Consider the following 6,030-nt stretch of genomic DNA (forward strand, 5'->3'; position numbering starts at 1 on the left):
TTACGTTATTAGTACATACTACTTATACGTAAGTAGTTACGTGTGTGTGTGTGTGTGTGTGTGTGTGTGTGTGTGTGTGTGTGTGTGTGTGTGTGTGTGTGTGTGTGTGTGTGTATTCCTTTCTATTACACTGCCTTTCCCCATAACAATCTAAATGTATTTCCCGTGCCTCCATCCCATTTAATGTAACCTCCCGACTACTGCACAGTGCAGCTATAAGTAACTGTATGCCATTATGCTCAGACGTACATCTTAACAAACCAATATTGAATGTTTTTGACATTATTCAAAGTTTCCAGCAGTACATTAAGTTGTGTGAATGAATGCCTGGTGTCTCTGTATCATAGTTGTCTGCATAGGTTCGCAAAACCGATCTTAATGGAGATTAAATATTGGACTTTCTTTTATAAATTCATCACAAACTGGAATCCAAAATAATGCTATTGTAACAAAATTTCTCCTGGATGTGCAATTCGTTTCCTAACATGTATGCCGACTTTATTAAGTAGTTATAATAGTTGTGTGTTTTGCGAGCTATTTTATAGTGGCCCCAAGTTGCCAAAAATCTTAACGATACAAAAAAGTCTCAATTGGCATTTCCAGAAGTCACAGTTTTGACCACCAACCCGATATGAAATCGGATGCATTTTGTCATCTGAAACTAGAAATATTTGTCTTTGTGAGCTCCTATTATTTGTGATGCCGTCTAGTATTCCAATTCTCATTGGAAAGGCACACTTAGTTTAGACATTAAACCCTTAAAATGGCACTTGGTAACCTGCTTAATCAATCAAAACCTCAACCAGGGGGGCCTCTATTCAATTCAGGTGTCTACATGGACATTATTTGCTTTGAACCGTCATGAAAGCACTTCTCTTCTGCTTCAAATTAACTTTATGAAAGTGGTTAGCTCATACAAATCATTCCCAGATAAAATCTCCTTATACCCTCTGATGGAGAAGAACAAATAACTTTTCTTTACTCCACCATTTCATCGATTGGTGATTAATTTATGGGTCAGTTAATAGGTTATAGTGAGGTTTAGTGATATTGAAGGCTGTCTTTTGAAGGTGTCCATTCAGCAGATGAATAATGTAATGAAATGGTAATCCTCTCTTTTCTCATTCAGTGCACATGCTCCTCTCTCTGTATGTCTCCCTCTACTGTTAGGACTTCCTGTTCAGTGTGGAATAGCAGGTGAAGGGAGCGGCCCTCTTGAGAAACATCTGATAATGATCTGTGTTTAGGCCCCGTCCTCACAGGGGACGAAACGGGTGTTATCCGCTATAGTTCTTTATCGTGTGGAACGGAACCGCGGAAACGGAGCCCTCAAACAATAATGCATCCCAAAGTAGGAAGGTCTGGTAACGTAACGCTTGCGGCACCGTGTGTACGCCCTAAACGATCATAACCCCACCTCTCCCCACCTCCCCACCTCTCCCGCTCACACCCGCGTCATTGCTGATGCGTTTCGCCACCAACAATGGCGGATCACAGGGTTGCGTTCATGCTCCAGACGCTACTGACCATGATACAGATATTGGTGCAAAATCTACAGCTCCTCTACCACAACCATCAGCAACAAGTGGACATGAACTACATGTTGCTAAATCCACCGCGGAGAATAAACAGAAGGGCAAGCATGGCAATCATGCTCGGGGGGTCTTATTTGCTGCTTTCTGTGTATTTTGTGGCGGAAGTACAGCGCCACTTACAGGCCCTGCATATGTACTACAGCGTCTCCAGCGGGTCGAGCGGTCTCGTGTGGACGGACACGTTTCTTGAGCAGATTCCGTGTGGACGGAAGACTTTTTTGATATCGACTTTGATTCGTTTTTGTCTCCGTGTGGATGGGGCCTAAGACAAACTGCTATTAATAAAACTACAGAGTTCACAGTATATACCGTCACTTTACCAATGCAATATTTACTATAAGAAGCTCCAAACTATTTGCAATGAGGAACATCACACGTGGGAAGCTCCTAAGCACTTCCATCTGTCTGTAACATAATATTAAAAACATATAGGCCAAGTGAAGAGCTGAAGCTTTAAGTAAAGCCTGTAACAGTACAGGCAGTTAGTGCCGTTAATTTGAGTAAACATCCCAGATCCTGCTGATCAAACAGGAAGTTCAATAACAAGGTAGCTGCTACTCCCCTATGTTTGAGAACCAAGCAGCACTGTATGGTGGCATTTCCTCCTGTCAAATGATAGATTTACATAATGTTGTTTTTATTCTATTTTCTTTAAAACATCTTTATTCTATTTACTTTAGCTACCAAAAACATGTGAAGTGCATGCCCCTGTTAAAGTTGTATTTTTATTTTTTATACACAACATGTGATACCTTGTTTGAAAGTGGCACTGTTAATAATAAACCGTTGTCCTTTGTTTTTTAATCCTAGCTCAACACCAATATTAAGTAACTTTTTGTTAAGGTAATGTTCTAATCTTTTGCCTTAATCTACCACAAGCTGCTGTTAGCTAAGCTCAGTTATGCATGCTCGGTTCAAAGGTAAAATATTAAACCTACCAGGACCTCTAAAGCTTAAATCTTTTTTTTTTTAAAAAGGTGTAAAAATGTCACAAAACGGTTTTACTCGGATTTATGTGTCAGAGTATTTATTGGCTAAACACAGTTTTATTACCATTTAATGTCCATATGTTCCCTAAAAATCTATTAACTGTTTATGGGAAAACAGTGAGGTAAAGGCAGATGTAAGAAGTAGAGCTGGACCATATATCAGGAAATATACAACACTGTATGTGAAGTATTTTCTCTCATGCTGTCTCCCCTCGTATCTCTCATCCAGTTTGATTACAGAATAACCAGTTGAAGATACTGGTCTGTTGGTAAGGTTTGTTGAACTTATGATCTTTTATTGACATGTATTGCAAGTTGTGATATGATTATGTTGAGTATGTGATTTATAATGTAACATTTAGTTCATTGCATAACTCTAGTGACATTGTACCACTTAGTCTTTAAATACTGTGGGAATAATTCATCTACAGAGTTATTTGGAAATATGACCTCTTGAAGCATTGGCAATTATTTCAAAGTTTCTTATGCACATATTTCGTAAACTCAATGATACTCAAACATACAGAAAGACATATTACAAGTTGTAAAACGTGCTCGGTAATTGGAGACTAACATAATTGAAGTTGGCAGGTTAAGGGCAGTGACTTTATCTGCAGTGCAGTAGATCTTATCGACACCATTTTCCAGAACCATATGCTGCTATTATTTATTCTTTTAGTGTGAGATGATTGTTCTCCCTGCAACGATATGACTTGCTGAAAACATGATAGTGCCAAAGTAATCTAAAGTATGTGAATAGCCATTATGAAACAATAGCTGTCTGGCTCACACCTATGGTACTTAAATGTGACTTTACCGCTAATGCAACAGTTTAATGAAATACAGATGGACCCTGTGCTTCTTTCCACATGGACAGCGTGCTTATTTTGTCTTTTTTAAAGGAAAGGCACCACATGGTCATCAATTAAATTTGTTAAGTGTTTTAAACTTAGAAACTGTGTTTTTCTACAGAAAATGACAACGTTTTTACTTTACTCAGGGGAAAGCCCTCTTGTTAGTGAACTGGGTGCCAGCTTTGGGCTCGGTCTTCACTCTTGTTGACATGGAAAATCCCCTCAGTCTCAACCTTCCTGCATGTGAAGACTTTCGCCATCATGACTCAGATTTTCCTCTTTTCCGCTGACTTCTAAACACACTTGTCACATTTCAGGTTTTCCAACTCTCCACTGTAGGTAGAAGCCTCAGTGCTTCTCTTTTGCTGAATCAACAAGTGCATTGTTCTTGTTTTCTTTTTCTCCCCTCAGTTTTGGAGAACAAAGCGACAAAGACGGAATGAGGATCTGCTCACTGTTGTGAGTTCTTGGGATGCTCGACCGACCTGTCCGCCATGCTTTTCTAAGGCCTCCAGAATCTAAAGACGGGGTGTCATTGTGAGGTAAGTGGTGCCTTTTTAATTAAATGTTTTAAACTTGAACTTTTTGGCTGTTTTAAAATTTGATTTATGCTAACTTTATCGGACTACTGCAGGAAACTTCTCACTCACAAAGCTGCTGCTGTAATTCATGTTAATTCTCTGACATCCCAAACCAAGCATTTCTGGTAGAGACTTTATTGACGTTAAAAATAGTCTGCAGCTTGCCACACACGTAACAGTGTGCATCCCATCATGTGTGGATGTTAACACGTTCCTGCTGCATGAGAGTTAGCAGCAGATCTTAATCATGGATAGGGTTTTTCTGTAATTCCAGAGCTGGAGTCGTAACCCTAATCTCTTTGGCACATTATACAGTAAATCCGTGTGTTGCTAAGTCGGGTCCCTGCCAACTCAACACAGTCATCCCATTTCTGTGGATTTATGACACAATTTACTAAGAGTACATATTTCGCTCTCCAAAACTATCTCCCTCCCTTGTTTTCATTTTGTGTCTGAAAATTATGAGCCACCCCCTGCCAAGTGCTAAAGATTGGCACTGGTTTTATTTAGGAGGTGTTCCTGGACTGTTTTGTGCTGCTTGGTGGTTTATTTTGGAAGCAAGAAGTCTAAAAGAGTGGCTTGTTGAGGCCAGTTTTAGCTCCACTGTCCAAAGGGAGTGATGTCCCCATGCAAAGGCGGTACGGATATTGATGGATGGCCTAGCTTTCTGTCGGTCTCGTGTCCCAGACGTGAGGCGTTGTTATCAAAATATAGAAGGAAGCAGGCTGACGGGCCGCAGAGGGATGGCATCGGCCTTTTGATGGATGACCCCCTGCTGGGCTTCCACTATTGATACAGATAAACTAGAATCTTGGCCTTTTTAAAGAGCAGCTTTCAATGTTTACCAGAAATTGGCCCACAGACGGAACTCTAAACCTTTTGTGGGAACCTCTGTAGGATAATAAACTTTATATGACTTATGGGGATAAACTACAAGACAGATGCATATAACTTACTGCAAAGCCACATTGGAATTATGTTTTGTATCTGGAGTTGTACATTAATTTCCTTTTTCTTTTCCTTTGGGCTATCATACAGAAAGCAAATGGAACACACTAAATTGTAATTTCACTGTTCTGCTTCAGCTTCTAAATCAACCCGCTCTAAAGGGGCTGAGTCATGTTAGGCCCCCCTCTAGCCTATAAAGTGGCAGTGTTAATGGTGGCATTCACAGAGGTGATTTGCAGCCTGCTCCTTTATCCCAGCACTGGTGGCCTCGGGCCGGCTGATTGATGGTGTTTGTTTGGCCATTCTTGGACTCTTCACTCGGGTGGTTCCTGTGGCTTTGGCTGCAGCCAAACGGGACTTCACTTGCGGCACTTTCAGTGTTCTCCAGACCTCCCATTAAGACCAGCGTGACCAAGAATGACCTTGAACTCCTTCTCCTACGTCTTATTGCTTGAAGGACAAACGCCCAGTGTGACCTAGTTATAGCAGCAGGGAGAGCGAGGGAGTAGTAAAAAGAAAGGTGTGTGTGTGTGTGTGTGTGTGTGTGTGTGTGTGTGTGTGTGTGTGGTGTGTGTGTGTGTGTGTAAGTGTGGTGTGTATGTGCTGGATGTGTTGGTGTGTTTATAGTGTACTGTGATCCTATGTACTGGTGTGTGTGTGTGTGTGTGTCGCGTGTTTGTGTGTGTGTGTGTGTGTGTGTTGTGTGGTGCCTACTCTTGTACCTACTTTACCCTCTCTTCATCTGGGCTGAGCAGCTGAGGTCTCCGACTTGTAAACTCCCACTGTTGTTTCCTCTTTTTTTTTTTAAATAATTTTGCCGATGGTGGATTACAGGTCAGTGCAAGAAAGCTAAATGCTGGCCACTGGTAAAGGACAGTGCACCTTCTGGAAGCTGATCCACTGGTTAGCCCCGGATGTTACGAACCCTAAATATTCTATCAAGATAGTTGATGATTCTAGGTTTAACCAGTGCAATAACGCATGGAAATTTCCATGTTCTTTTAGCAGTAAAAACATTGTAAAACGACATTCACAATTTCTCTGCAACAAACATCCTCTTTTT

General features: G+C 41.0%; 1 protein-coding gene across 1 annotated transcript in view; it reads left to right on the top strand.

The window, feature by feature from the left end:
- LOC104950656 (leucine zipper tumor suppressor 2) overlaps window positions 1-6,030 on the top strand; it is a 47,777-nt gene that overhangs the window by 18,610 nt on the left and 23,137 nt on the right. The window contains exon 2 of the mRNA XM_010777201.1: window positions 3,850-3,980. The gene's annotated coding sequence lies outside the window, so the exon portion shown is untranslated. The remainder of the gene's footprint in view (window positions 1-3,849; window positions 3,981-6,030) is intronic.

Source organism: Notothenia coriiceps, unplaced genomic scaffold (genome assembly GCF_000735185.1).
Source record: "Notothenia coriiceps isolate Sejong01 unplaced genomic scaffold, NC01 NC01_scaffold00017858, whole genome shotgun sequence".
Taxonomy (NCBI): domain Eukaryota; kingdom Metazoa; phylum Chordata; class Actinopteri; order Perciformes; family Nototheniidae; genus Notothenia; species Notothenia coriiceps.